General features: G+C 38.7%; 2 long non-coding RNA genes across 2 annotated transcripts; both read left to right on the plus strand.

Moving 5' to 3' along the window:
• Positions 1-1295: 1295 nt before the first annotated feature.
• On the plus strand, positions 1296-8410 carry LOC113356789. The gene is made up of 2 exons (XR_003363219.1): positions 1296-1751; positions 1971-8410. It is a non-coding gene; the product is annotated as an uncharacterized LOC113356789 (long non-coding RNA).
• Positions 8411-13968: 5558 nt separating this feature from the next.
• LOC113361465 lies at positions 13969-15797 on the plus strand. The gene is made up of 5 exons (XR_003365133.1): positions 13969-14294; positions 14369-14434; positions 14592-14722; positions 15457-15524; positions 15670-15797. It is a non-coding gene; the product is annotated as an uncharacterized LOC113361465 (long non-coding RNA).
• Positions 15798-23325: the final 7528 nt, after the last annotated feature.

Raw genomic sequence — 23325 nt, forward strand, 5'->3', positions numbered from 1 at the left:
TGGGAGAGCCGACACCATTCAACTAAGACGAATGGATACCAAATAGTAAATGGGAAACGTTTTTTCTCTCGTTTATAGAATCAGAAATACGTGAAGATCATTCAGAATTGAAAGGAGGCGGGATCAAATATTCTGCATTGAAGTCTTTCCTTGCCCAAAGCAGAAACCCAGAAGATGTAGATGACTATCCTGAACTCGACAGGGTGTTTATCTTATGGGTACTGGGTCAGACGTTCTTTTCCAAACTCAACTTTTGTTGCTCGTGTTGGTTGACTTTCAGCGTTAGAAGATCTTGACAAAGCACCAGATTATGACCGGGACTCTGCAATTTTAGCAGAAATGTACAGTGGGCTGGATCAAGCGTCCATGGGTATAGTTAACTTCACTGGTTTCTGGGACATCATAAAGGTAAATATCAAAATTATTATTTTTAAATTTAAATAATTTTTATGAACAAACCACATGGATAGTAACTACATTTCAGAACAGACCCATAAATCCACCCAAATTAATATAACTGCTAGACTCGCTAACAAGTAACAAGAAACCCATTAAGTACTATCTTGTCAGCTCGAAGTTGGTCTAGCGGTGAACATTGTTACATTCTTATAGCTTAAATACTTATCAGAATCTCAATGGAGTTGATTCAACTAACCTGGATTCCCAAGTCACCAAGCAACTGTTCAGCTTATTTAGCTTCCATCCTAGCTATCTCCTCAATTGGACCTTTTAAGGTTTCTTGACCATCAATACCTACGTTCGGATACCAAAATCGAAATACCATCAGAAGAAACATGTAAACTAATAATATACAAAGCATTTCGATGATCCCTGTAGATACTAGTGCAATAAGGTTTTTACAAAGTGAAGAAATTCAACCAAGTGCAGGTAAATGGTGAGAGTAACTATGACTCTCTTAAGCAACAAACTGTCCATGTTTACTGTAGGAGCAGAAAATATAACAAACACGTGTCCAAAGATTAGAGCGGGAGTAGTTTAGTTGGATACATCCATGTATAGGAATTGTTGCCTCTTTGCTAGTTCTTATCCTACCTAGTCTGCCTTATGGGCAGTATTGTAACTTATGTGTATCCCTCCTTTATAAGGGAAAGAGAGAGATATTTTTAGGGATCCTTCTTCTCCTTCCCACAACGGAGATCTCACCAAGAACTCCAATCCTTTGTAATGAAGTTTGTATGTAACACTTCCGATCATAGTAAAACCCGTGGATGTAGGCTTCATTAATGGCCGAACCACGTAAAAACCCTTATGTTCATGTTTACTTTGATGCACTTCTTCTCTTATTTGTTAGTAAATCTTTATCTTAGGTGTTAGATTTTATTGGGTGTGATTGTTATATTTTTAGCAACTACATTCTGACGCCGACTAAGGGGACCGAGAGTCTCAAATCCATAGTTTATAGCTTGGAAGTAGTTCCACTGAAGTTAGTACTTAGTACTGATCTACTGACTACCTGAGTGTTGAAGTGTGAAGGGTAAATGTGGAACTCGGACTAAAGAAAGCCATCTTCAGACATCAGACGGCAGAAAACATCAGTAGTTCCGTGTGGGTGAACCAGAGATACATACAAAGAGGACCTCGACAAAATTGGAAACATAGATACTTTGGCGAAGAAAAAATCCGAAGCAGGACGAATCTTCTTCTCATTTATCTCTTATTTTTGTTTGTTAACATTTCGATCCGAAAGTTTTGACTACAAATTTTCAAAAGGTGTTTTATGGAAAACTAAGGTTTGTTCTTGAGCAAAAATTGGATTTTCTTTCAAAAGCTTTACTCGATTTCTGTTTTGATGGGAGATTTGCTATCAAAAAATCTTGTTTTACAAACCCAATTAAGCGATTTTGAAAACGTTGAGTAATGAAATTTGTAGTTGATTTGGGTATTTTCATGCTTGTGACGTATGTGATTTTTCTGTCTTGGCTATTCACTGAATTGATTTGCTGCTGCAGTGATAATTGGAATGGTGTACGACGCTGACAGTAGAGGGAGAATCTTACAACTGATTTTCCTTGCCGCGATATGGATTCCATCCCACCTCTAGTCTCCATCATCGGGAGTTACAGGAAGATGGAAATTGTGAAAACACCAGCAATTTATTCGGATCTCATCAACTGAATTACGAAGGAGATCGTCACGAGACAAACTACCACAGTTGAACAAAGCTTAGATTAGCCTGTTTAGATCATCGACATCTCGTCAATTTACCTCGGATGAATTCCAGATTATAAGCTGCAATCAGCATCATGTCGGCTACTTCAGGGGAGTATACATCTCGGGCTCGGTCACAGGAGTCAAATTCAAGACTCCATCGAATTTTGTTCTTTTAAATTAACTCGTAGCATCCATCTCGGGTCCAACCACCTCTGGGTTCATCGGCACATCTCCAACCAATGACCATCTCGACCAATTCTGCTTGTAGCATCAATGGGAATTACAACAACTCAGCTTTGTGGAATTCTATATTGGGGCGAGGCGAGTCAGTTAACTTGCTCGGATCCAAATCATCTCGTGCCTAGTCAAATCAGGACAGATACCAGGCGATCGGGGCTAACTACATCGGCCGGTTCCATTCGTTTGCAAAGCTTAAATCGGATCAGTTCATATCAGGAAAGGTGAACCTCATCGGCCAGGGTAGTCGCTTCAGATCAACTCGGAAAGATCATAGTTGACTCGCTTTGGGAACTCAGCTCGGGAAAATGGAGTCGGCTCGTTCCAGAATAGTACACCTTCATCGAGACATTCATCCATAACAGGGAACATTCTTAACTCCTTAATCCTCATTTTTCGGGTCATGTTGATGAATGTTATTTAACATCCTCCTCGAATAAGTCTGGTACAAGAGCGATCGGCTTAGTTAAATGCAACTCCTACCTAAGAAAGCATGAATAGTTTTCGTTTCAATACTTGAGAAAGCATATCCCTGACGTTTGCCATGCAAATATGAATTACTTCTATTAGCTATGAACTACAAGGTTTCAAGCTTGACTTGATGTCCAGTCATCGTAAAATGGTACTGAATGAGAAATATGCGAGAAGGTGATGTCTTGTTTTATAGTTTCGGAAGAGACCATCCACTATTGATCCATGTCTATCCAATATGAACCATGGCGCTTCATTTATGTATTCTCGTTATGACATGATTGAACTTGAAATTATATCTGACTCCTTGAAGAGATATGTTGCTGAAACTTTAAGCATTTTAAAATTGAATTCACTGAAATGCTTTGTGTAATGGCTAATACATAGGGAGTCTTGGTTGTGCATTATTGTGCACAGATTCTGTTGCTTACTTGATTTGAAAGCTGGTGATAAGATACGCATCTATGTAAAGTGGACATTTTGTTGTTTCCTGAAACACTAAACTCAGTTTAATAAAGAATATAATGCAGACTCTCGTGAATGTAATTCGTACTAAGAATCCAGCAGGTATAGGCATGAGATATTGCGGGAAGTAGCTTCTTCGATCGTTTTAGGGCGTCTGTGTGTCCAATCTTTTTAGCATGTGTAGGGCTATCTGTATGTTGGTTTCTAGATGATGCTGTAATGTTGAGATAACTAGATTTGTCAATTTAATTTGCGATCCGCTCATTGGGAAGAAAACAAGTGTATATAAAAGCAATATGATGAATAGATGCCTGTAGGATAACAAGTTATCAGTTGGAATGGTAATTAGATACACGAATAAGCTGAGAAAGTTCATCACCTCGTTATGTTGGGATTGTCGCTATAATCATTTATACTTAGGTTGTCACAATAGCCGTTTAAATCATCGAAATGCTTAATTCTTCAATGCATTGTCATTCTACTTGAACGTGTCACTTATCTTGATAATTCTGTGCTGTTAGAGTTATACCTCAACCAGAGCATCTACAACAATGACATCTAGAGGGGTCATTTGATTTTTATAACCATTGCTCACCTGAATTGATGATCGCAGGCGCATAAATCCAATCCCGAGTATGAATTGAGAAGTAAAAGGACGAGCGTTGAGCGGAGACGTAGACTCCAAGGGAGGGGAAACTTTGCTCATGGAGACGAAAAGATCCTCTCTAACCAAACCACCAGACTTTACCCACTGAATTTGTGGAGTATCGGCCACTCAGCATCGTGTAGGATCATCTCAGATGGGGATTGTTGTCATTCACCTCAGAACAATCTTTGGCTCGGGTCTCACCAACTTCTGGTCACTACCCCTCATTGGGAAAAGAACTGCACATACGATCAAATTGGACTTGCATACGCTTCTTCAGATCACCATGAACCACAATCTCAGACATGATTTCTCGGGAAGGCTCAAGATTCCATCTATGGTCAACACCAGACATGACGGCTCAACACTGGGAGAACCTACTGGAATCATGCAACTGAGCGGGGCAGCCACGCAGCGGAGGGTGTTGAACTCTGGCATAATAACGCATCGCCGCAACGACAATTACTTCTCTAACATAAGGGCAGTGTCAAGAACTGTCACTTATGAAAGTGCAGGCCATGTGACCGGTTATTGGAAGTCGAAGCTAAGTGTCACCTTTCCTAAACATGAATCTTGTCGTTAATAATACTTCTGTTGATTGAGTTTCGAATATGCAATCTGGTTTATGTGTCGCTCGGGATACTCACTTAACTGATTCGTCGTTGCAGGAAAAAGGATGTTGTCTTTAATTGTAAATCGACCCTTCAACGAAATCATCTGGGAAGATTCTGTTATGAACGATCGTTTCGGATCAACCATCTTGGAGTTAACCACACTAGTCTGCTCATGGAACATCATTTCGTCTAAGGGAGCTATCTTGGAGTAAATAGTTCAGGCCAATCAACTCGGAAAGCAACGAAGTAGTATCTCAAGCTGCACCTACTCGCGCCAGATCACATCGGGGCACATACAATCCGCTCTGACTCCACTATCTCAAACCAGAAGTATCTATGACCGACGCATATCGGGCAATCATTCTCTCCGGGAGACAACTCAGAACACTTCTCCTAACACATCCCAGCACACAAAAGCTCGCCGTGATGCCGAAGTTATCTCATGAATGGCACCAATAAAGTTTAGGGCAGCTCCGGATTTTACAATTCAAGAATTACCCAGGCCATCTCTGGCCTCAGCTCCAGATAAACTTGTCTTGAAATGTCAAATTGGACATCACACTTTCCTTCTCTTAACCTTTGATTCCCTTTGATTGCTGCTTGCATGACATACTCTAATGAATGTGTCCAGGCCATAGGAATTCATTAAGACTAGTTATGATTGAGATACCCATACTCATGTTTGAATTGAACGTCAAGATGCCATCAATATTTTCTTAATACATTAAACGATCGGGTGTATGTCTAGCTTGACCTTAGTATGTGGCCAAGCAGCCTTAGGCAGCTACTTGATGGGAATAAACTTAAACATTTTGATTGAGACTCGAAAATCGGCTCTGCATATGTAATCATCTTGATAAAAGTAAACTGTTGGAGTGCATGATTTTTCGGATTCATCCTACAGTTACTTACCTTTTTGAATCCACAGGAGGTCTGAAAGGTCGATGAGGAGACTTTAATCGCTTGGAGGGTGTACACAATGGATGCACGACGTAATGATCCAGTTTGCTTGAGTCTGCGAAATTCATTCGGGTATGCCAGTCGGACTATTAACAACAATCAGTCATCTCGGGACAAATCAATGTACCAGTTGCTGCGCCTACTCGTGTCAGTTCGTATCGGGTCATATCCAATCCGTTTCGGGTCCTTGCAGCGAACACTTCCTCGTTGCGAATGATCATCACTCGAACCGATCACATTGTCGATTCCAGCTTGCAAGACTCATCAACTTACGAGCAACACCTAAAGAAGGGGGCGTATCCTTGCACTCTTTTCTCCGACCTTTACTAGCTAATACATTGGACGATATCTACTGCAAAAACCCTTAGCAGAGCCTAGATAAGTTAAGAAGAACGAAATAACATCCGCTACCCACATGAGAAATATGAAAATTTTCTGCACCAACTTGGATATTCAGATAAAATGGATTCTTGTTATTTAGTATCATGATATGAATTGCTTTATTTCTAGCAGCCAGGAATTAAGAATCCAAGAGCTTAATTGAATACCTATTGGAAGTGTGAAGTAATAGGGGAAAGTTTCGGCCGAGACGTGATCTGTATAACCCGAACAAATCGGATCGCAGAACACCCGATCAAAATGATGATGGTCAACAGACTCAATTAAAACAACCGCTTCGAACAATTTCGTCACAGCAGTCAACCCAGCTTCACCGAGATATATCAATCAGTCGTGGACGTCACATTAAAAGGTACCTTTGAGGCTAATCGGGCGAGATACGCCGGCGACATGATGGTGAGCATCGATATTGGAATGGTCGTGAACCGAAATAGCAGTAATCAATTCTCTTCCCAATTAGTCTACAAGCGTGGGAGATTCGGCGATACTTGGAGCAATGTGTGACTGAGATATTCCTCTAGCATGTGACGCAGAACGGACAAGGAGCAAATGATGTTCCGAAGATAATCACTTGAACCACAAGGCTATGCCAACTATGTTCAGTACTCAACTACTTCGGACCAGACACGTCACGGATTAGTGCATATTGGGCCTTCGTCTATCTTAGAACCTACTCATGACTACTTCCTCTCCATTTCGATAAATTGGAAGCTCGGGCCAACAAGCAACCACTCGGGCATACCTTTCATCGGACGAGAACGGATCATTCCCAGCTTGGGATCGATTACCTCACAGCAACAGCTGACCATGTGAACATATAACTTCGGGAGATTACACGACTGTTTGCCTATCGAATTCCTTATCCGTGAACGCACCAAGCCTAACTACCAGTGCGACGCTATCTCACCTTGCCGAGAACAATCGACTACGGATGCAATGCAGGACTCTTACTATCTTAACACGAAACGTATAGTCAGGGTAAAACCGGAAACGGACGAAACCGGACAAACGAGGACAAACGGTAGAGAAGGCATTTTTCGGGAGACAACTGATAACTCCAACATCAAGGAAAGAACTTGCAAATCGTGGCAACGAAACGGGACCGAAATTGAATATCCGTGGAACATAGTGTACTGCATGAAACGTACAGCGGTAAGGCGATGGCATGATAAACGCAGCGATACCATTCGTATTTGGGTCATCCAACGGAATGGCCCGAGATGGTCTAAGACTTCTGACTCCAACTTAGACTACACAGGCTTTGGAAAATAATAACCTGGGGGACGCCTTGGGTTGTTAGTGTACTGTAACACACAGGTCATTCGTAATCGGGTCATCAAACGGAATGATCCGAGGTGATCTAACTTGTCATTTATTTCCTTAAAACCACGAGGGGTAGGAAATATGACATGAGCGACTAATGGTCATTCGTACTCGAGTCGACGCCAGTGTGGAAGTGCCGAGGTGACTTACACTCGAATGGTCATTCGTACACGGGGCAACGCCAATGTGGAAGTGCCGAGTTGTCTTACACTCGAATGGTCATTCGTACTCGGGGCAATTCCGGTGTGGAAGTGCCGAGGTGGATTACAGTCGACTGGCTATTCGATACTCAGGGCAGTGGCAGTATGCAAGTGCCGAGGTAGCCTAAGGGTTCCGGTGGTTGGAAACCAGTTCCAAAGATTGTTAAGATACGATTTCTTCTCGGCCAGGTAACCTACTTACATTGGAAAGGTTACCCCATCGCAAGTGGCCGTGACCACTTTCCCGAGATGGTTGGTCGATAACCACTCGGGACCATCGAGACATAGCACCTAGGAAAGACCTAATACACTTTCACTGAATCTAAAAGAAGTGATGAGATACCTCAACCGGGACATGGCATTGGGCCCGATGACCCTCCATGTTGAGTGTGTTCGACAAATATGGAATATTAACTAATGCCTACTTCGAGATGATTTGTATTGCAGGAAGACGAGCATCCTAGGACTACGAACGGTCATGAATGAAAGGTAAGACGAGTATGTTAAGGTCACAGCCCCTACAACAAGGGAGTAAAACCGGTGACGCAGCTTGAAAGCTTGGTAATATCCATATGAATGATCGCAACTGAAGGGGCATCATAACTTTAGCAGTGGACTTACCTTGTCAATGGCAAGTGATACTTGAATGATTCAGTCGGGAACAACACTATCGGGATCACGCACAAAGGGATCGCAACGTATATCAGTGACGGCAACATGAGCTACCCAAGTCCTTCAAATTTGTGAACAGTACTGCAATGCATCGCCTTCTCTTATTAAGCTTTAAATTGATATTATTTTGTGTTAATCGGTATTTATTACTAAGGTCCGGCAGAAAGTCCAATCGAATGAAAATGCTACGAGAAAGTTGGAACAACATGTGATACCTATTATGATTATATTAATTTTTCCGGTTTAACAAAAATCGTCGTTAAATATTTGAACCATAAAATGTTTTATTGCAACATATGGATGCGATATTGTCTGTACAAATACCATTACGTCTTGATACTGAATATGACTGTAACAAGCTCACTGACTATGTCAGAGCTTGAATATCTTGTGCACAGATCTGGATACACATCTTCGGGCGAGAAAAAAGACGTGGAAACTAAGGATAAGAGCTTATTTGGGGCACCATTGTCGTCTCGAGGCTCTGCAAATGAATGGGTTGATGGAGTAACGATCGGCTCACAAACCAACAGAAGGCGGCAACGAGATAAAGGAATTTCCCGAGTTTCTGAACAAACTAAAGGTCGCAGCAAAGAACCGTACCGTATCGACATCGTTGAAAGCAAAAAAAATCACGAGCAACTATACAGCCAAGTTATGAGGCGAGAAACATACGAGTACAACCTACATCTAGCCTTTTCACACCATTGTAAAGTGTGGCAGTACAATGCACCCGAATGACAGGACTTCAACGTCAGTTGCAAAGCCAAACTCATCGCTGGAAAACATAAGCTAAGTATCGCCTCTTCCATGCTGCAACTTGTCCCAGCAAAATGTTTCTCATACCACAGGTCTGGGTCATGCTTGTCATCTCGGGACTCCGCAAATGAATAGGGGCAAGTACGCGTTCTAGGAAGGTGCAGATGGTATTCCTTTGCGCAGTCCCTTCAACAACAATTGGACAGTCATAACATTGTAAGAAAAATGTTATGGAGGAGCGGCGCCAGAAAACCTTCATCAGTTGAAGCAAACTGAGGATGCCAAGTAGGGGTGTAAATTCGGGCAGGCCGGGCCGCCCGACCCAAAAACTAAGACAGGCCGGGCAGGCCAGGCTTAATATTTGTGAGCCCGTAAACAAATTCAGGTCGGACAGGCCGGGCACAAGTAGATAATTTGCTACCCAAAGACCGTCCAAAGCCCGCTTTTTATACGGGCAGGCCAGATCGGGCCGGACAAGCCACTATTTTTTTTTTAAGTTTAAATTTTCAAATGAACGGTATTAAATACAATATCCTTTCCTTTCCAACATCGCATATTGTAAGTGATAGTATTATTTTATATTTAAATTACACTGACAAATTTTTAATTTTAGCCTATAATAAATAATTAATTAGAGTACAATAAACTTTCTAATAAGAAAATATATTACCATTAATGTTTTGAAAAGGTTAATTATAAGTAAAAATAATTATATATTTTATTTTTCTTGACATAAAATTGACAATTATAAAATTGTAACTTTTAAGTCTTTTTAAGAGGATATTAAGATTAATGGCACATAGAAAGCTTCCAGGCCGGGCACCAGGCCGGGCATCATAATTAATCGCAAAGTCCGAGACCGCCCAATAATTTAATCCAGGCCGGGCCGGGTGGTCCATGACGGTCCATAACAGGCTTTGGGCTACTTCGGGTACAGGCGGGCTCGGGCGGATACAGGCAGGCCGAGTATTTTCGGGTATTATTTACACCCCTAATGCCAAGACAGCCAGCTGGTTCGAAAAACAGCTAAGTATCATCTATTTCGAGAATTTGTTATACCATGTAGTTTAGTGATTGTTTGCATAATTAGAACGACTAGGATAAACCAAGAAACTCTACAACCATGTTGATGACTTGAATAACCTGCATACATTTTTCACTTTGAATGAAAAATGCCTTGCTGATTTATACTACGAGCATGCTTACCGAATAACATTTGCAAGAACCAGAACGATTACATCCTTATAGCCACATAGTTACAAGCTGGACCATAAAAATGTTGCACCCTGAAGTTAAGAGACCCATCATGTTTCGGAATTTAAGGATTAAACGTAAATCTCTCGGGGCATAACATAAACCCTATGCAAAATAGCTTCTCCCAAAATCGCGCTAGGGATTGAATGTATTCTCTTGATTTATCTTTGTGAAAGCATGCTACATTATTGAATTCAGATGACACTCAGATTAAGCCCATGTTTGTTTACTCCTGACTCATCTGAGTCGTCTGGATCTGAATCATCTGGATCTGAGTGAAATCACCTGACTCATCTGGATCTGAGTCGATATGTTTGTTTTGAGTCAGATCTGACTCGGAAATAAGTGAGTCAGTGGTTTGGTCCCATGAGTCAAGGGTATTTTGTTACCTGACTCAAATGAGTCCGAGTCAGGGGTTATGTCTGAGTCAGAGGTCGAGTCAGATCTGACTCAAAATGGAAAACAAACGGTCTGACTGCTGACTCGGTCCGAGTCAGGGGTTGACTCAGATTCAGACGCCGAGTCAGCTGCAAACAAACAAGTTCTAAGTGACAAAGTTAAGATTGTCTTTTAACATCCTTACATCGGCATCATATAATCTATGAAAGGTTTAAGCTTACAAGACACTGTATTTGTGAGAATCTCTGCAATTACCACTCCTCTCCATGAGCAGCAGGTACCCACGTTTGTCTACAGAGCTTCAACTGCGATTCACCAAGAAATGAGGCCAAGTGAACTAGGCAAAGTTTGAGCATTGACCACCGAGGCGTGATTGCAACAACTTCGAACATGGAAGAATACATGACCAGACTATCTCGGGGCTAATGAGTTCGGGAATACTGCACACAAAAGACTAGGAAGTCATCTTGAAGGAAGCTTTGATGATTACCAAGGGAGACGGATAGCTCGGGGCAAATGTAGTGATCCACAATTGTTAGAGGAGACCAGCCAGTACGATCCTATGTTAGCGGAGTTACAAGGAATATCACGGCACGACGACAACAGTCAGCAGCCTTTGAACCAAGAGTTGCTTTGAAACTTCGCATAAGAATAGGGGCAAGTATGCATACTACATACGCAGTTTGTATTCTTCTGCTTGGTTCCTTCAGCAACAATGCGAAACCATGCGAAAAACACATCTGATGCACATTCAGCCGAAGTTATCAACTTACCCCAACAAAGGACCCATAACAGAGGCAGACACCACCAAACTCGTGTCGGAAAAGGAAGCCATTTAAAACCTAGAAGAGCGACTCAACATCAGAAATTCTCAACAAGAATTCAACTCGTTTGGACATTCCAGACACCATCTTGAACAAGTGTTAGAACAACTGTTTCGAAGAGAACTAGTACCAGAAAGGAATTTGAACTCCAAATGAAAGCTTAAGCCGATCCAGAAGTACACCCAAGAATTTCAGATCAACCAAAGAGGATAATTCCTACAAGACGAGACTTCACTCCGAGCCTATCATCTATAACATCACGATTTGAACTCGTCCACAATATCGAGAAAAGTCAGAGCCGATTAAAAAGGAAGTAAGCACGCGACGTCGAGTACAGTTGAAACATACGAACCAATCGGGAAGCACAGCAAGATCGGAACCAAAGATAATGATATGCCTAGTCGGGAGGCATTCTACTTAGAAGCCCAAACCCAGACATCTCGCAGCCCAACAGAAATCCCAAGTCGCCACAATTTGAGAACCGGGTAACAATCAGTTTGACTTTGAATAACGCACAGATAATCATCATCAATCCAAGACCCGAAGTGAAGGTACCGACTGCAAGACATCAACAACAGCGGAGACGCAGTATTTTCTTAAGGATTGCTCTTCGCAAACCTCAAGAAAGGAGCATAAATGTAGGAGCAGAAAATATAACAGACACGTGTCCAAAGATTAGAGCGGGAGTAGTTTAGTTGGATACATCCATGTATAGGAATTGTTGCCTCTTTGCTAGTTCTTATCCTACCTAGTCAGTCCTATGGGAAGTATTGTAACTTATGTGTATCCCTACCCTTCCCACAACGGACAGCTCACCAAGAACTCCAATCCTTTGTAATGGAGTTTGTATGTAACACTTCCGATCATAGTGAAACTCGTGGATGTATGCTTCATTAATGGCTGAACCACGTAAAAACCCTTGTGTTCATGTTTACTTTGATGCACTTCTTCTCTTATTTGTTAGTAAATATTCATCTTAGGTGTTAGATTTCATTGGGTGTGGTTGTTATACTTTTAGCAACTACATCTACTATTCAACAAAATCATTCGATCAAATCACAGCGAAGGGGACAGAAGAGCATCAGAAGAAACCCGTCAAGTAATACATATTTCAATTGTTTATGTAGTTCCATGAATCAAAACCAAACCACTGTAGCAACCAGGATACCACCACTGTAATGGCTTGACTGAATAATATCTAATTGCATGGGTCAAGAATTACCAATTGTTCTCCTTATGATTCGTCATGCTAAGGCATTTTTATGACATTTTCATATCTAATTGCATGAATAAATTATATCTAATTGTATTTTATATATATACTAGAAATAACCCGTGCCATAATGACACGGCATGAGACGGAATAATTTTTATTTAAAATAATTTTAGTAACTACCACACTCCATGAGGCATAATTCTATCCATGAGTACTTGTACATATGAAAATCTTAATCCCAATAATTATAATTTTGGTTATGTTTAAATAATAATTTAATAATTCCTCACGATAATCTCTAGACTTAAAATAACATCTTTTGATAAAAATTCCTCGTTTATGTTGTCCTTGCATGGGAATGCCTTCGGTATCTCCAAACAAACAGTCTACCTCGGTATCCCATTTGAAGAATAACCGATGATCATTCTTCGATGGACGAAACCTGGATTTCTCCGTTATGGTGTTGAACTTGGGGAGTGTATAGAGCCCTCCCTCATGGAGCAATGGCCCAAACTTCCATATAAATTTCTAAGGGATGATGTCGTGCATGGTATCTCCCTGTGTAGGATGTAAAAATTGATTAGAATGCTATTCTATTGTATTTAAAAAAAAAAACATTAGTTTCATTCAGATCGCAATAACAATATACTCACGTTTTCGTCAATCATTAGTAAATCCAAAGTAGTGACTTCTTTGGTCGTCATGAAATCAATCTCTTCCCATTTTCTTACAACGTGAAACTTGAACTCCGAAGGTTTATTTTCATCACAATCATGCCTTCTCTAAAAGGAAACAAACACGTTTTGGGTAACGCTTTTCTTGGGGTTGCAGCTAATCATGTTTGACATGTTGATATCTTAAGCTAAAAATTTCACCTAAAAAATAAGTTAGAAATAAGTGAATGAGTGGGAAATATGTGAATGAGTGGATGAGTGTGGTTGAAGAAATACATTACTCTATTTATATACAGGCTCATGGAACAATTGTAATAAGTGTAGCTTTTAATTTTTGGACGTTTTTTTCGTTGCATGGTATAGACTTTCTACATTATTTATGGGTATTCATGATGGTGGGAGGATAATCAGGAAGTAAATATATGAATTAAAGAATTAGGAGCGAAAAACTTTGGTAAGTATTTATATTCAAAACGGTAAGCTTTAATTCTTAATTTGCCGTGCATGTCCTAAATATTAGCCCATTTATGATGGACCACTTTGTAATGCTTGCCGAGTTGAAACAGAAAAAAAATTTCTTCCTAAAATTAGGTAAGTATTTCAAATGGTGAGATTTAATCCTTATTTAGCCGTGCATGTCCCAAGTATTGGCTCCATTTATTATGTACGGCTCAGTCGAAATTCATGTCTTTTTAATAACTTTTCTTTTTCGGTTTCTCTTCCTTTGGAAAACTGTTCTTATTCTTATATTTTTCTAACAAAACAATATTTATCATTCAGCATGAGAAACTGGTTTTTAAAAAATGTAACATTTTTTGAAAAATGTTTTTGAAGATTCTAACGAAACAATCTTCCATCCGTTTCCAAAAATGTAAAAGTTTCACATTTTTCCGTAGCGCGCCACATGAAGATCATTCATTCTTTCTCTTTCTAGCTGCAAAATTTCCACGAAATAGTCTGTGAACAGATTTTTATTCCCCAAGAGATTTCTGCAGCGTTTTCTTTCTAAGTATATATTTTTCTAAAGTTTTTTGTTCTTCGGGTTTTACATATGGCAACTCTAATGTTATTTTTGTTTTGCAGGTTGATTAAGGTTGGCTTATCCGATTGCCATTTTTTTTTTTGGTTTTATATATTACAATCCTCAAGGTATTGCACTCCGCGTAACTTTGCTCACGTTACTCGATTGTTTCATTTGTTCAATGAGCACAATGGAAATTATGCTTTGTATTTTTGATTTTTTCATGAGTAGAATAAAAATTATTCCTATTATTTTTAAGAAGAAGATATTGTTTGTGTTTTGCAGATTGTTGAGGATTGACACACTTTTTTTTTGTGTGAAGACATGGTTGAAAGTGAGTTTGTGCACCCCCTAAAAACCGGGGTGCACGTTCCTGCTCTCCTCATTGGTGCATTTTTCGGTTGGAACCAGATTTGGTATTTGTGCTATATTTATTTTTTTTCGTTCAGTTTCTCCAATCAATGAAATCAAAGAAATAGTTTCTTTTTCTTCTGAAGGAAAATAAATAGTTTCCAAATCTCTTGTTGCTTCAGATGCTATTCAAGAGTTTTATGATGATGATGAAACTACTAAAAACCAACTGGTTACCCCTTGAACTATTATTGTGCAACCCTGTTGAGATTTCCGGAGACGATGAAAACACTGTTTTCTTGAAAAAGAAAAAGAAAAATAAGAAAACGAAAAAAGTAAAGTAACTAATAAAGTTTGAAAAACTAGGTGGTTTTAGTATTTTTGTAAACCAATTAGGTGAGAAGGAACGTGCACCCCCGTTTTAAAGGTGTGCACAAATTTGGACTCATTAAAAGTTATTGTAGCATTTATATTTTCAGTTTTTTTTTATTGTAATGCTACTATTTAATGGATGTAACGTTTAATTGAAGAGGAAGTAATTAAGAGGGCTAGAAGGGGGTTACAAACACCACAACCGCTAGAATTTTTTGGTTAGGATGAGATTGGGGTGGTCGGGTCACATGTTTGTCTCTCAAAATGTTATCCGTCCGTCCAAGGCTCAAAAATCCATCATGTTTTGTATTATACTAGAAATAACCCGTGTCGTAATGGCACAGCATGTGACTCTAATGTTATTCTAAAGTTTTTTGTTATTTGGGTTACACACATTGTAACGCTAATGTTATTTGTGTTTTGCAAGTTGATGAGGGTTGGCTTATTTGATGAATACAATTAAAATCAGGCCTATGATGGAAGAGTAAATTTTTGGTGAGTCATTTTTGGATATGTATTTGTTTCCGATTGTTTCCTTTGTACAATGAGTATAAATTCTTTGTATTTTTCGATTTTTCCCTTTATACTATGAGTATAATGAAAATTATTCTAAAAAGAATATGTTATTTGTATTTTGCAGATTACTGAAGGCTAACTAATTTGACTTTTTCAAGATATGGTTCAAAAAAATATCTTTATTTTTCTATGGTTGTAACGTTTAATTTTTCACTTTATTATTTTAGTGGCACAATTATTTTTTTTAATTGATGAATGACTAATTAAAAGGGTTATCAATATCTCCATAATGGAAGGAGGTTACAAACACCACGGCCGCTAAATGTCTTTGGTTGGGATGAGACTGTGATGGTCGGATCACTTGTTTGTCTCTCAAAATGTTACCCGTCCGTCCAAGCTCAAAAACCCATTCTGTTTTGTATTATATATATATATATTTTTTTCAAAATATTAATAAATAAGTGATTTTTCATTAACAAGTTTTACAAAGTAAAACTTATTTAACAACCCTTGTTTTAGAACGCTACCATTAACATGTTCAAGATTCATAAATTCGAAAAAAAATTGAATAAAATTCAGACAAATATGAGAAACGGAACTTACCGAAGGCTTTTAATTGTTCTTTTTTGACATTAATATCCCCTTTTGTACTCTCCAAGATAATCAACATCAGACTTACTTGAAGATTTAACAGAAAAAACTTCATCCACATTACTAGTACTACAACAACAGACATTGTTTTTAGGTTTTCTGTAACTCAAATTAGAAAACCCAAGTGGATTTTTTGGAAATCTATTAATATCAATCCTGTTAAAGGGGCGGCATGTTCCATTAGAGGGGCGGCAAGTGTGATAACAATGTCCATCTAGTTGGTTAGGGGATGTCCTATTGGGTGTAAATTGACTAGATTACCCTTTTCACCATAAATGAACTAATTTACACTTGCTTTTTGGTTGAAAAGACTGAATTATCCTCCCCTAATTTTAACCTAATGGAATCAGAAAAATCAAAACATTTTTTTTCATCTTCATCTTCTCTTCTCCTCCTCCATTAAAACTGATTTTTCATTGTCCTCGATTAATCGGCGATTTGAAAAATTGATAATCGTTGATTGAAAACTATATTAGAGATGCCGAAGAAGAAGGTTGACGAAGATTGTAGCCGTTCTAATCAACCACATCTCCCATTAGGTCAAGAACATAAATCTGAAACTCCTCAACCGTCAAAAATTAGGGTTTAGTTTATTGTGTTGGATTTAAGTTTGTTTTGTATCAAAAATTAGGGTTTTTGAAGAAAATTGAAACTGAAATTTGTAGTTGCATGTGAGTTACGGTTGGTAATAACCCAAATACGAACCGTAACTGTAGATTTTTTTGAACTTGCGGTTTGTTTTAACTCACATACCAACCGTAAGTTCTAAGTTTTGAGAATTAGGTTCAGTTACGAATTTTATTTGCAACCGTAAATGGACTTGTAGTTGCAGGAAATCCTACACTACACCCCTCATATGATTTCATTAATATTCGGCTCATTTTAGATTAAGAATCTTAATTTTATCGATGATTCTTTGAACAATCTTACAAGAAAAGATAAAGAAATCAAGAATAACCACTGCTCTAGATTTTCTCTCTCCTATTTACTTGCTTCTCACCCAGAAAAAGATCTCTCCCTTTCCTTTACAATTGAACAACTATTTATATGGAAGTACTTAGTGGATGACAGCTAATCTGTCCTTTATTTTCGGATATGTCTTGCGACATTCTCGCATACTTACAAATGTTATTCTCGCAAACTCTCTAATTTTTGCAGGACCATCACATTTTTCTCATGATTTTAGCTGACGTCGTTTATCATGTCATTTCTGAAATTGTTCTGCGACGTTGTTGTGTTGTGTTGTGTTTTTCATAATTTCGCTGAGACATTATTGCTGCGAGATTCTGATCCTACATCTTGCCTCTTCTCATATCTTCTCTGCGAAGTAGAGAATGATGTGAGAAATGCCACAACTTCATCTCTTCATATTCTGTATTTATCACACGTATTCTTTCTTCCATCTATCTCTTGACACGTCTTCTGTAACCGCTGTTTTTCAACCGCTCACGTCTTTTGGCATTAATGTTGTTTATTTCTTTGAGTAAAAAATTTTCTTTATATATTCTTATTACTCTTCTTTCCATTTTCTTTTTACTTTCTCTTCTCTTTTTATTCTCTCATCTCTGCAACTCTATTGTTCTTCCGTAAGTTCTGCTACTGTAATTCTTCCCTCTTCAATCTTCTTACTTTTTATCCATTCCCAGACTTTATATTCAGATATGCCTCCAAGTGGCCATAAACATGAGAAAAATTTAAAAGACATCCAAAAAGATCTTGCTGAGAAAGGTTTCACACTTTCTACCATTCCTGGTGAAAGTGCCAAGTCAATTCTTTCTATCAGACTTTTGTCAGATCAATATTGTGATGATCAATCAATCATAATTTCGCTAGGTCAAATTCTTGCAGGTCTCCCCATTCCTCTTTATGACCCAGATATTCTTCTATTCTATGAAATTCTCGCTCACTCGGGATTCACGCGAGCTATCTTCCAATTGAGTGGGGATTGCATCCGTCTGATGCTGGAGTTCGCTAACCGTGGTGATGGTAAAGAATCTCTTTATTCCAAAGAACTTAGGGATCCTAAATTCGCAGACTTGGAGATAATCGCTGAAAAATATACAGTAGCGAGTTTCTTTGAGAATTACGAATTGATCTCCATGAAGAAAGAGAATACTCGCTGGGGTATTCGCTTGAAAAGGAAAGATAATATTGATGAAGCTAAAATACTCATGCAAGACATTGATTGGCACTCTGGTAAGAATACAACTCCTCGCCAATCTAAAGATGATAAATGGTGTGTTTTTCCCTTGATGCTGAAAGGACCTTACATTGCTGGGTCAAATTTTCTTCATGAGAATCTCGTTTCCTATCAACCTTGGGCATTCTCTTGGCCCGAGAAGGAGAAAGAGGTATGTCTCTTTTAGTTTCATCCACTTTACATTTCTTTATTTATCTTTATTCTTTTGTTCGCTGATTTTTGCGAAATTCTACAGATCCAGAAACTGAAAGATATCTATCAAAGTACTGGGAAGGCTAGTACCTTGTTAGATCTTCGCTCATACACAGATGAGGTAAGAAATATTCTCTTATGATTTTAAACAGTATATTGTTGCCTCTATTTCTTATTTCTATCTGTGTGTGAAGGTTATTGCTGAAATAGAAGAGCCTGCCCATGTTGCTAAGACTGGTTATAAAGGCAAAGGTGCTCTTCGCAGGGAAAAACCAACTGTTCCTCCTTCAAAGAAGAGAAAAATCCGTTCTTCCTCTCCTTCAAATATTCCTTCCCGTGAGAATTCCGAGAGTGATGAGAATGATGAGGATAATGATGATCTTGCTGCAAATGAAGATTCTCCATATGAATCTTCTATGGCTAAGCTCTCCGGCCTCTTTTCTGATTCTTTGCAAGGAATGGGAGATAGTCAATTCGCTAATACCTGCAAAGCTCTCGCTACAATTTGCGATGTTCCTTTACTGGATGGTGATAATTCTCTTCGCGGAGTTTCTAGATCGATTACTCCCAACTTCCTGCATTCCCTCAATAGTCTGGTATGCTTTCGTCTTTTTACTTCTTCATTACCATAACTCAAAACTTCTTTCTATTTTAATACTTTTTACATTTTCTCGCAGGCTGGAAAAGCTTCTTTCGTTGTTGCTTCAGATCTGGAGAGGAGACGCGAAATTCTTGAAAAGAAGAATTTTCAATTTCGTCCAAAGAATGAGGAATTGGAAATTGAAGTCAAGGATCTTCGCGAGAAGAACAAACAACTAGAAATTTATTCTTCTTCGTACAAGAATAAAATCTCTAGTCTTCAGCAAGCTAATAATCAACTCTATGGTATGTTACTTTTCTCCTTTTTCTTCATTCATTCATCCTGTTATTTTATCTTATTTAATTGATCCTTTTTGCAGACATTTATGGTCTTAATTTCTGATGAAGCCACCATTCTTCGTTCATTTCCTAATGCCTTGGATAATGATACTCTTCTTGAGCGTCTTAATAAATCTTTAAATAGTTTCTCAAATGACATAATTTCATCTCTTTCTTTGAATGAACTGAGATCCAAATTTTGCCTCTTAGAGATTGAGCATAGATCTAGTTTAGGCTTAGCCAATCGATTTAAGCGTCTCTTTCTTAATTCTAAAGAGAAAATCAATGAGCTAAGAACCAAAATTAGCGGTCTCATAGATGATAAGGACCGCATATTTGATCAAGGTGCTAAGGCTCTGGCGAAATTCCAAGAGACCCTTCTTGAAGATCAACTTGAACGAGATGAAGCTAACCGCAAGAATACTGAGCTCTGCGAAAGAGAAAACCAAATTCGTTCTCGTCTCCTTATAAATAATGAGGATGAATTCGCTTGGGCTGCGAAAATCTTAGACGATGCCAGAAAAGATTTAGGTGTAAATGTTAGTCTCCAAGTTGAGCATACAGCCTTGATTAGAGATATGATTTCTAACAGAGAAGGTTATTAACTGTTCTTCTTCACTAATCTTTTGTTTCTTATGACTTTTCACCAAGTTATTAATTGATTGCATTTTGCTCGCAGATTCTGAAAGTAGATATCGCGAAAAAATTGAGGAACTTGAAGATGAAAAAGAGGAACTCGCAAAGAATCTTTCTTCTCGCAACGATAAGTATTCTAGATTAAAGAATCAAATCAAGATCACTGTTGCGAACTTTAAGAACGATGTTATGCATTTTCGCAATCAAACTATTCAAATGGTTTGTGATGACCATAGTATTCCTCATTCTGATTATCCTTGTCTCTTGGAGGAGATCCCAAAGAACATTCCTAGTCTGACTATTTCTGATAGCGAAGCTGATGATGAAGAATCTGATGGTAATGAAGGTTCTGATGGAGATAAAAGTTCTGATGCAGATGAAGAAGGGGACAAGTCTGATGAAGATGATGATGGATCAACTAAGAAGTAGTCTTTGTTTCTTTCTTTAATCTTCTGTAATACTTGTACATTTATTGCTCCTTTTTGTATATTTGCGAATTCTTTTGGTTCTCCATATTCCTTAATATATGAGTTTCTTTCATTTTGATCCGCATTCACTAAAACAATTCTTCCTTGCAATATGGTTAATCAATATAATCATTAATTTTTTAATTTTTGCGTAAATATATTATGTGGAGACAAATAACATTCTATAATTTCATTCATTCCCATACTTGCCTCTGTTATTTGTATCCAAATGAGAGATTTTGCAGATTTTTCTTATTGCGTGCCTCAACTTCGCAGTTGTTTATGTATAATTTCGCAATCATATGCGAAGTGAATTTTGATTCTTTTCAAAATCTCATCCCGGTGTGGTCTTATTTTTCCTTTCTAGTTAAAGGTCTTATTATGCCACCTCTTGTCATTGCGACAAAATCGCAGGATGTCCTTGCACTTTCATGCAAAAACCCATTGATCTTGCCTTAACTTTTTTCTTTTGTATTATGGCCTCTTCAGGAATGTTGCGACAATATAACAGGCCTAAATATTCTTGCGAAAATAAAGCCCCATTACATTGCCGTCTTGCGACGAAATCGCAGGACGTCTTTGCACTTTCATGCGAAAACCCATTGATCTCGTCTTATCTTTTTCTCTAGTATTATTTCCTCTTCAGGATTGTTGCACAAATATGACAAGCCTTAATACCCTTGCGAGTAAAAAGCCTCATGACATTTGCGTCTTAAGACACTTATCATCTCCCTAATGGAGGGTGCCGCCCTTATCTCCCCCCTGGTTGCCCTTTCAAGGAGGCGTACTTCTACCATACAAGGTTAGATCCTCCCATCCAGTCTTAACAACAACCAGTTGTTTTCGCAGCCTCTTATTCCTTTTGCCTATAGGGCTTATGGTTACGAGACTGCACTCTAGGTGGGGTTTTCTTCGGGCCGAGTGCAGTATAAGCCAAGACTTGTCAAGAATGGAAAGGTACGCTCCAGACGCCCCTGGCACTCTTGACTCAACCGTGTACCTCGGCGCTTTGATCAGATTCTGCACTCCTTGGGAGAGTCCTTATTACCTTAGTCGCCCAACCTAAGTCATATGCTTAAGCTGAGAATCCAAGGTGCCTCTCCCGGATGGGTTTTATTAACCCCAAATCTCAATGACTCGGGTTCCGGTGGCGGTGTAGCCTTTCCCTGATCCATGCAACAGGTACCCCCTTATATGACGTACTTTAGGTCTTACATTTGCCTCTTGCGAAATTGTATTCGCGAACTAGGGTGTACGCCATAAAGGTTCGCCCCTTTCTCTTTTGTCATTGCTCTCTGATTGTCTTTTGTAGAATTCATTATCTCTGCGAGATTCTTGCATATCATCATATTGTATTTGCATTTCTCAATCTCAATTTTGTCATTCAATAAAATGTATTTTTGAGAATTTTATTTATTGCGAGAGTGTCGCAACAAATCAATTATTCATACATTACCTTTGTTATCTTCTACTTCTTTGTTATTTTCTGCTACTGTTTCCTTGGTAGTGGTATGTTCACCATTTTTTATTCTAAACTAGCATTAGTTTCGCAACATCTCTTCTTCTTTTCTTTCGATTGCATCCACCATCAACCTCTCACTTCTTTGTGTATCTTTGTTTTTTTGTCGCCAACTTGCCTTCTTGTTTGCTCTTCCTTCGTAAGATTCCACCTCAGTTTCGTAACACCTCTTTCCTTCAACCCAATCTCCCTTTATGATTCCTACGCCGCTGGGATGAGGAAATTTGATGCACTGATGGAAAGTTGAAGCTACACCTAGAATCCCATGTAACCAAGGTCGAACAATTAATGCATTGTAGGGTGACTCTATGTCAACGACACATAACATGATTTCAGAAGATATTCCCTTCAATGGAATTCGCATAGTAATCTCCCCTTTAGGCTTGTTGGCAGTACCATTAAAACCATATATCTTATATGTTGATGGTATAAGATCATCATCTCTTCCTCCCATAGTTTTATAAGTATGATAAAATAAGATGTTCACAGAGCTTCCAGTATCGATTAGAATCCTATTAATTGCCCATGAATCTTCAGTTTCATCATCCTCATCTTCTTTCGGTTTTCGATTAATTTCTAATTTTACCACCAATGGATTGTCATGTACCTCTCCACCTTCGGGGACTTCTTCTGCGGTGAAAGAAATGGTCTATTTTTGCCATTCCTCTAGTGGCGAGATTTTCGCAATATTCATAATTTCTCTTCCATCATTATCTCTTGCGAACGCTCTACTCAAAACATTGTCATGAAAATCTTCAATTGTTTTGTATGAATGTATGATAGAGTGACAGAATAGATTCTTCGCTTTTGCACCAACTTCTACGAAGAATGTTTCCTTCTTTTTCATCGTGTTTACTTTGTGATGCTCTGGTGGTGGTGGCAATGGTTGATATTGCGGGTGCTCTACCAAAAAGTGGTTTAGTTTTCCTTGATCTATCATTCTCAGAATAGTTCTTTTTACATTTCTGCAATCATTTGTAGTATGTCCATGAAAATGATGATAAGAACAGAATTCATGACTTCTGTGGTTTGGAGGTGGTTCCGTTCCCATATTCCATGGTGTTGGTATATTCTCCATCAAAATTATAGCTTCCCATATTTTTCCACACTTGCATTTAGAGGTGGCATCTTGATCTCTTCCCATACCACTTTGTGACCTCCTTGTCCTCTATTATAGTTTTGTCTTTGACCTCCATA

The sequence above is a fragment of the Papaver somniferum genome, chromosome 3 (genome assembly GCF_003573695.1).
Source record: "Papaver somniferum cultivar HN1 chromosome 3, ASM357369v1, whole genome shotgun sequence".
Taxonomy (NCBI): domain Eukaryota; kingdom Viridiplantae; phylum Streptophyta; class Magnoliopsida; order Ranunculales; family Papaveraceae; genus Papaver; species Papaver somniferum.